The sequence below is a fragment of the Balaenoptera borealis genome (assembly GCF_965194805.1).
Source record: "Balaenoptera borealis genome assembly, chromosome: X".
Taxonomy (NCBI): Eukaryota; Metazoa; Chordata; class Mammalia; order Artiodactyla; family Balaenopteridae; genus Balaenoptera; species Balaenoptera borealis.
The window spans coordinates 59,158,379-59,167,736 of NC_138881.1; the positions used below are offsets into that span (position 1 = coordinate 59,158,379).

General features: G+C 47.7%; 1 pseudogene across 1 annotated transcript; it reads left to right on the plus strand.

Moving 5' to 3' along the window:
* The first annotated feature begins 2,403 nt into the window (after window positions 1-2,403).
* LOC309620699 (large ribosomal subunit protein eL33 pseudogene) lies at window positions 2,404-9,276 on the plus strand (annotated as a pseudogene). Its single transcript has one exon. The product of its transcript is annotated as a large ribosomal subunit protein eL33 pseudogene (transcript).
* The last annotated feature ends 82 nt before the right edge of the window (window positions 9,277-9,358 follow it).

A 9,358-nucleotide genomic window follows, 5' to 3' on the forward strand; every position in this document is an offset into this window, starting at 1 on the left:
TCCATTTTAAGTATACGGTTTATTGAGTTTTGGTAATTGTGGGCAGTTTCGTAAACATGACCACGATCTATTATAAAACATCTACATTCCCTCAAAAAGTTTCCTTGGGCCCCTTCCTCTGATTTTAAAAAGATTAAAACGACAACTCCTCCTGGAGAGACAGGAAATGATAGAGAAAGTTCGCAAGTCGGAGAGGGTAGCCGGCATCCCCCAGTTTCCTTCCCTCAGGAATCAATGCCTCCCACCCCAGAGATGCCTCTAACACAGGTCAAACATTTCACAGCAGCAGCAGCAGTTTCCTGGCCAGCATCAGTCGCCCAAGAAGCAGGTAGCCCCCTCTCCCTCGGTCAGCTGTGGTAGGAAGAGCTCCAGGCTGGCACTTGATAAAGCTGGGTTCAACTCCTGGTTCTGTCACTTAGTAGCAAGGCATTCCCTTCCCCAAGCTTCAGCTTCCTTGTGAGCAAACAAGGGCTGGCCTAGCACCTCTCTAAGCTCCCTTTAACACTCTGGGCTCCTCGGATTCCCAAAGGACTCCCCCGGTTCCATGAGGGTTCCCCATCACAGAGTCACTGCCCTCACCAATGGCCCCTCGGAGTAAGAGTTTTCCCCACAGTAAGTTTCTCCCCTCAGCTTCCCTACCTCTTAATAGAAAAAATTATTTGCCACTCCCTCTCAGAGAATGCTGACTCCCTGTGGGAAGTATATCAGAAAGGAAGAGAAAATCAGGCATAATCTTATCAGAATTGTTCTCCAGAAACAGTCTTTTCCCTTCAGACAGAAAGCCTGGAAGGGCTCCTCATTCAAGGAGGTTTCTCCTTTAGAAAAGAAAGGAGAGAGTAAGTATTCCTTTCCCACACACTCAGCAATCCTGAGAGAGAGCTTCCCCCTCTCTTAAAAGAGAGACATTCCTTTCCTGCAAGAAATTTCCTTCCTCCTTAGAAACAGACAGCATACTCTGTCAGAGGAGAGGTCCCCACCCCCTCATGGTAGGGAGATTTCTTTTCTTATTGAAATCCACCCACACACAACACAACACAACACAACACAACACAAACAACAGCATCTCCTCTCTGTCCAAGAGGCCATCGAGAGAAAGCTTTTCTTTTTAAAAATCCATCCTGGTTCAACAAAGGAACTTCATGCCCTTCTCACATTGAGAAATGTTAAATCCCTCACCTCAGACATCTAGTTTCTCTTCAGAAGATTCTACGAATCCCCCTTGGAAAGAGGTTCCATCTCCAGATCCAGACTTTCCTCTCCAGGGGGCAGTGGTGGGACAATAAAGCTACCGGACTGGGTGTTCCAGCCAAAAGGAGGACTCTCACTCTTGTTTGCTGTGAAGCAGGTGGGAGCAGGCCAAAGGAAGCTTGAGGGGAGCTGGTGTACACAAGATAGCAAGGAGGGTGTGGCAGGCTAACCCCAGGACTGACTTTTGTATTTGAGGCTCTGTCACAATCGTGTAAGGGAGAAACAGGAGGCAAGCGGGGCTTAGTACTTGCCACACAGTAGACACTTGGAAGAGTGACCGGGGTAGTGAAGACGGTGATGGAATTCGGAAACCTGGTTCTCCATTTATTAGCTCTAGCCCCTTGGACACATCATACTTACCCTTTCCGAGTCTCAGCTTCCTCATCTGCGATATAGGATTGATGATAACCTCTCTACCTCTTTCACAGAGCTTTTGTGAGAATCAAACAAGATGTGTTCAAAAGCTGGTTACATACACACTGTAAAGTAAGGAATGATAGTATCACGAGCACTGAGGCCACAGCCTTAGGGCATGCTAGAACTCACAACGAGCCAGAAAGGAGTGAGGCCGGTTCAGCTAGGCTGGAGATAGTGGAAGGAACTAGGCAACAGTAGGGTTGGCTCCCCGAGGGAATGGACAGCAGTCCAAACAGCAAAGTCCAGGAGATGTCGCAAACTTCTCTTGAGCATGATCCATTTAAGGGTCGATATTCAAGGGGTCTGATCTGGAGGTAGAAAAGGCCTGGTAATAGGAGCTTCTTGCACTCTCTCTCATGGCACTGGTGCTTCTAGGGACATTTATGGTCTTCTAAAGGCATCTGTGTGCAGAGATACCAGGAGGTGGGGACAAAGGAACAGAGTCAGCTCCTGGATGAAGGGACTGGCCGAACTAGGAGAGTAGTCGAGGCCCCAGCCAACTGAGTTGGGATTTCAAAGCAGGCTGCAGTCTCCATAGAGAATTGGCATGGCAACCATGAACTGATTCAGATGCCCAATCAGACAGCCTGGGTGCACACAGTGGTGGCTAGAAGGGACTGCTTGCTCCATTTACTGATTCCACAGTACTTAAATGCCAGACCTGACCTGTGGGAGAGAAGGGGCTATAAAAGCCCACCAAGCTGGGCTCTCTTTGATCCCTGGACTAGGCCAGTCTGAACCTGTCAGGTGGGGAAAGGATTGGGGCACTCTAGGGAGGGGGAATAAAGCAGGCAGAAACCACACAGATGTCTGAAAGTGTATGGTATTGTCTTCAGACTTAGACTAATAATCTGCTGCGAGGGATTTGAGGAGGGGAATGGCTAGAGGGGAGGTAGGACAGGTAAACTCTGACCATCGTATGATGGGCCTTGTACGTCACTATAAGGGGTTAAGACTGTCCTATGGCTGGTGGAAACCATTAAGGGTTTTGAGTAGGGGAGTGCCACCTTCAGATTTGCGGTTGGAGAGCTCACTCTGGCAGCTACAGACAGTGGATTGGGGGTTGGAAAAATGAGAGGCAGAACGACCAGCTATGGAACTGGGGCAATAGCCCAAGTGGGGCCTGTGGGACTCATACAGTGGCAGGAGGAAAAAGAGGAGACCAACATAAGAGACACTTCGGATGTAGAATCGACACCAGGACTTGATGTCTGAGTGTGGGGAGATGGAGGAGCCAGAGATAATTTAGCGGTTTCCTTCCCCTTCCTTGACTGGCAGACTCCTAATCATTCAAGACTCAGCTCAAAAGTCATTTCCTATGTGAAGCCCTCAACTCTCTTCTCCTCGCCCCCTCCCAAGTCCCTCAGGGAGAAGGAGTCCTCCCCCCATTCTGAATCCCCACAGGATGTTGTAGTAGTGCGGTTGATTAGAGCGCTTGTCAAATTGTGTGCTAATTACTTTCACAACCTTGGCACACAATAGGTGCTTAGCCTGTTGAATAAAGGGCAGCAGGGAAGAGGACAGAGGCATGTGCAAAGGCTCAGAGTCTTGAAGGAGTAGAGTGTGTTCTAGAGCAAAGAATGCCAGGAATGGCAGGTGGGGGGCGTCATAGGAGGTGAGACTGGCAAAGTAGGTTGGGGCCAGGTCATGAAGGGTCTCATATGCTGTGTGGAGAAATTTACACAGGAATTTGAACTGTCAGCTGTCGCAGGCAGGACCCTTCCTTTTTTAAAAAAAAATTTTTTAAATTAATTAATTTTTATTTTTGGCTGTGTTGGGCCTTCGTTTCTGTGCGAGGGCTTTCTCTAGCTGCGGCAAGTGGGGGCCACTCTTCATCGCGGTGCGCGGGCCTCTCACTATCGCGGCCTCTCTTGTTGCGGAGCACAGGCTCCAGACGCACAGGCTCAGCAATTGTGGCTCACGGGCCCAGCTGCTCCACGGCATGTGGGATCTTCCCAGACCAGGGCTCGAACCCATGTCCCGTGCATCGGCAGGCAGACTCTCAACCACTGCGCCACCAGGGAAGCCCCAGGACCCTTCTTTTTTTAAAGTTAGGCCCCTACTAGACTTGTAGGCAATTCTGTACTCATCATGGTAGGCAGACTGTGGAGATCTTGAGGAGATCCAAGATCGATGCATTAAGGTTGACGGTGAACTGTGGAAGAAATGGCAGAGCGATTTGACAGTGGACTTCAATGGACTTCAAAGAGAAAGTGTAATTTACTCAGGATGGTGACCGGATGTCTTCCATGTCAACTGAAGCCCCTGTGAAAAGTCGGTACGGCATAGTGACCTTCGCCAAGTCACTTGGCCACTCTATGCCTCAGTTTCCTCTTCTGTAAAATAGAGATAATAATAGTACATATGTCACAGGGCTGTAGTGAGGATCAAATGCATTCATTACATAAAAAGCACTTAGAATATTGCCTAGTTGATAGTAAGCTCTATACAGGTGTGTATTTCTATTTCCTCTCACCATCTTTGCCACCCTCCAACGATTCACCAGCTCTTTGAAACACTGAACTAAACTCTTTGTCTCACCTAACGGTGCTTTCTTGACTGTCTAGTTGTCAATTGCCGTGTGTGCGCTGAAGTACGCAAGTCTGCATGTTTGCACACACGTAGCGGTAATTATGGCCACATTCAGATATAAGTGGAAGGATGGCTGTGGGGGGGTGGCGGTCTTAATTCTTAATGTAGTTTTAATGAAAAGCATGTGTCTCAATCATAATAAAGTCTGAAACTTTATTCCCAGTCTTACAAACAACTTAGGCGGATGAAAGGAAAGGAGACTGCTTATGGAGCACCCAGTATGGACCAGTTTTGGTGCTAAATTAAGCACTTACATACATCATCTCAGTAATGGCAACGTAGCTATTACTATACCCATGCTTATAGATGAGGAAATGGAGGGTCAGAGAGGTTAAGTAATATGTCCAGCTGAAAACTGCAGCGCTAGAATGAACACTTAGGCCTATTCTAATCCAAAATCTGTGCTAGCTCCTCTACACCAAAGTAACCACTCTACGCTGCCTCAGGAAGGGTTTCATGATGGTGGGGTGAGGTGGGGGAAGCTCAGTACGATATGAAAATATTAAACTGCTGGAAAACAAGATGTGCTTTGTGGGGGCCCTAAGGTTAAGAGAGAGAAACGGTGAAAGCTGAGGAAGGGGCTGCCCTGTGCTCAGACAGGGAAGGGCAGTCTGGAGGGAGAGGGTGTCTTGTGAGATCTCTGCCTGGAGCAGGATCCAGAAACTGTCCATCCCTGGGAAGCAAGGCAATGTGGGGAGTGCAGGCAAGATGGGGCGAGAGAGTTATTCAGAACCCGTACCTTTCAACCCCCTAGATCAAGATAAGCATTTGAAAACTCCACCATTTCTTTCCCTTAACCTTAGGGATCTCAAACACATGCTTGGTTTTCCAGCAGTTCCCTTGCCCCTTTCTCTTTCCCCTCCGCCTTTCCTTCAAGGGGACAAAGCCTTTCATTCCACAATTAGAGATAAAAAAGTCTTGAAAAGCAGATACTTTGGGGGATTAATGCCAACAAAAAATCATTCATGCTAAAATATAATCAATTCACCAGCAAAGAAAGTCTGGTAAGTCAGCTTCCCAAACCTTTCTCAAGTCCCTTTCCTCCTCAGCAGTCCCATCGTGCTGCTGCCTTCCTTCAGGCCTTGAAATTATCTCCTAACTGATAATGTGGACAATAAAAACTAATGTTTAGGGGGCTTCCCTAGTGGCGCAGTGGTTAAGAATCCGCCTGCCAATGCAGGGGACACGGGTTCGAGCCCTGGTCCGGGAAGATCCCACATGCCGCGGAGCAACTAAGCCCGTGCACCACAACTACTGAGCCTGTGCTCTAGAGCCTGCGAGCCACAACTACTGAGCCCGCGTGCCACAACTACTGAAGCCCGCGCGCCTAGAGCCTGTGCTCCACAACAAGAGAAGCCACCGCAATGAGAAGCCCGCGCTCCACAATGAAGAGTAGCTCCTGCTCGCCGCAACTAGAGAAAGCCCGCGGGCAGCAACGAAGACCCAACGCAGCCAAAATCAATCAATCAATAAATTAATTAATTTTTTTAAAAAAGCTAATATTTATTAAGTGCTTGCTGTGTGCTGGGCACTGTGCTAAACCGTATCTCCCTTAATCCTCACTATCCATGGAGGTAAGCGCCATTATTGCCCCAATTTACAGATGAGGAAACAGGCCACGTAGTAACTTGGTCAGACCAAACAGCTAGGAAAGAAAGGGCTGAGCCGGGGATCTGGAACTCATGTCTGCCAGAGGCCATAGGCAAAGCACATACCCATTTCCGTGCCACTGGCTCCCTGTAACTGGCCTCCCAGGTTTCTTCAGCACCCAGTTCTCCTCCACCCACCCAGACATGCTGGAGTCACCTTAAAACATGAAGCCTATCCTGCCAGTTCTTTGTGAAAATCCTTTAATGGCTTTCCACTGTTTTGAGGATAAGGTATGACTGTTTCAGTTTGCCAGGACCGAGGGGTTTCCCGGGTTGCTGGGCTTTCATGGCTAAAACTGGGGAGGTCCTGGGCAAACTGAGATGGTTGGTCACCCTAGCAGGGCGTGGCATTGGACGCCTTTCACAACCCGATCCCTTCTCACCCAGCAACAGCTCCCACCATTCCTCACCCCTTTTACTGTGCCCTCTCCACGTCCTCTGCAGCCCAACCACCCTTCCCTGAAGACACTCCGAGATCTCTTTTACCTCCATGCCTTTGTGCACACTGATCCCTGCACCTCTATGCCTGATAAACTATCCACTCTTCATGAGAACCCAGCTCCCATAGCACCTCTGTGGTCTTTCTTGATTCCCTGGGACGGAATGAATAACAATTACCTTCTACCTTGACCATTTTATTGACACGTGAGTCTTCCCCAGGGTCAGACTAGGGTGAGGCAATCAAGGCACCTGGGGTGCAAAATTTAAGGAGGCATTCGCTCTCGGGGTTGCTCAAATGCCAACCCTATACTCGCCTGACCCCAGCAGTGAGTGCCTCCTTAAACTTTGCACCCTAAGTACCTTAATTGCCTCACCTTAGTCCCAGCCTTGGTCCTATCAGACTGGGGAGTTCTCAAGAACAGACCCCAAGTTCTTACTCATCTTCGTATCCCTAGTGATTAGCACAAGGGTGGGCACAGAGCGGAAATCTAGTTGCACAAATGACATCAAACCCTTCTCCGTTCCAGTAGGGGAAGGAGGTAGGAGAGCCAGATGGCTTTGGGCCCTGCTGAGGATGGGAGAAGGTAAAAGCAAATTAACAGACTTCATCCTGGCCTGGGGTATGAGGATAGCTTTCCATCAGGTGGTTTTACCCTTGGCACCTGGCAGATCTGGGGCTCTTCCTACTTCTCTGGTCTCTCCCTCTCAGTTCCTTTCGCTGGTTAACCGGAGATATTCTCCAAGGTACCATTTTTTTTTGTCCTTTTCTCTCCTTATTTTCCCCTGAATGATCCTGTCCACTCCCAGAGCTTCAGCTAGGAGCCCTCTGTAGATGACTTCTAAATTGACACCTCATGCATTATGCTGAGTGAAACAAGTCGAGATAGAGAGAGACAAATACTGTGTGATATCACTCATATGTATAAGTGAATCCAAAAAAGCCGAACTCATAGAAACAGAGAGTAAAACGGTGGTTTGCAGGGGCCAGGGGGTGGGGAAAATGGGGAGATGTTGGTCAAAGGGTATACACTTCCAGTTCTAATATGAATAAGTTCTGGGGATCTAAGGTACAGCATGGTGACTATAGTTAACAACACTGTATCATGTACTTGAAAGTTGCTATGAGAGATCTTAAAAGTTCTTACCGCAAAAAAGAAACGGTAATTATATGACAGGATGGAGGTGTTGGCTAACGCTATGGTGGTAATCATTTTGCAACATATAAGTGCATCAAATCAACACACTGTACACCTCAAACTTATACAATGCTATATATCAATTACATCCCAATAAAGCTGGAAAAAACCAGACAACTCATCTCTCTTTTAAGCCTCAGACCCACATTTCCAACTGCCTAGTTTATATGGTAATATCTAGCATCAATATTGCTCTTTCATATCCATTTTCTCATCTGACCTTTGCAACAATTCTGTGAGAAAGTCAGGGCAGAATATGAATGTATTTTTTAGGGGAGACTCGAAAAGGTAGGCTTGCCCAAGTTTTAGTGGCAGAGCTATGATTAAGAACTCAAGTTTGGGTGTTCTTTCTGTTATGCCATGTTGCACAGCCCACCACATGGATGTTTCAATGGAGTCTCAAACCCAACGTGATCAAAACCTCAACTTGCTACCAACCTCCTCCTACCGCTACTCCCCTGAAAAAACAAACAAACCCAAAAAACAAAACAACAAAACCCTGCCTCTAATGTTTCCCAACTTGGTTAAAGGTGTCTCACGTTTGCTGTTTCAGGCATCTTGGAGCCTGTGGAGGCCTGCTGGAAACAGGACTTCTAAAACGACAAATACGTCTCGAAGGTTGTGGCCCAAGGCCACTTTTGCTGGCTATAAGCGGTGTCTCCAGAACCAGAGGGAGCCTACAGCTCTTCTTAAAATTGAAGGTGTTTATGCTCGGGATGAAACTGAATTCTATCTAGGCAAGAGATGTGCTTAGGTGTACAAAGCAAAGAACAACACAGTTAACTCCTGGTGGAAAACCTAACAAAACCAGAGTAATCTGGGGAAAGGTAACTCACGCTCATGGAAACAGTGGCATGGTTTGTGCCAAATTCCGAAGGAACCTTCGTGCTAAGGCCATTGGACACAGAATCAGTGTGACGCCGTACCCTTCAAGGATTTAAACTTATTGAAAAGTAAATAAAGTGTGGATTTGTTCTCTTGTTAAAAAAAAAAAAAGTGTCTCACTTTCCCAATCATCAAGGCTAGAAACCTTGGTTTCACGCTCGATTCTTCCCTCTCCTCCATAGCCTGCAGACTTGACCTTCACAATGTCTGAAACTCATTTTGAATTCATCCTCTCTTTTGCTTCTCTATCCCCATCGAGGCTCACAGAATCTCTTTAGCCACACTCCTTTCACTGCTGTCCTGGCCTTCAGATCTGCCCCACCCCCGATCCTTCATATCGTCCCAGGCATCTCCTCCCTAGAGCAACAGATCTGATCCTGTCCCTCCCGGGTTAGAAAATCACAGCCTTTGATTGTGCTGGTCCCCCAACCCCTCCTACCTACTCTTGGAGGCCCCGGGTCAAATGCCACCTCCCTTCGTGAACTTGGACACAACCCCCCTGTAAACTTGAAATGAGTTCCTTATTCCTCTGCTCTCCCATAGCACTAGGTATTTATTTCATTCTGCCTGTCTTGCAACTAACTGTGCACCGTTCTGTCTCCCCTCTAGCCCGGGAGCCTGCTGGGGATAGGATCCCGGTCTAGTTAATCTCTGTCTTCTCCGAAAAATGGAATCTAGGTCCTTAAACACAGTAGGTTCTTAATAGACAGCTGCTGAATAAATTTTTCCCTTAAGTGTTTGGAAACTTGTTATAACAAGGACCATACTCCTAGTGGGTCCGTTCAGTGAGCTGGGTAAAAATGATTCTCAACCTGTGGTGGGACACCTCACTTCTTTATACCTTGAGAGATCTGAAGTGGTCCAGCATTGCTCCTCTATATCCCTCACCCCTCCATACACTGCTCTCCCTCCCCCAGTGAAGGCAAAAGA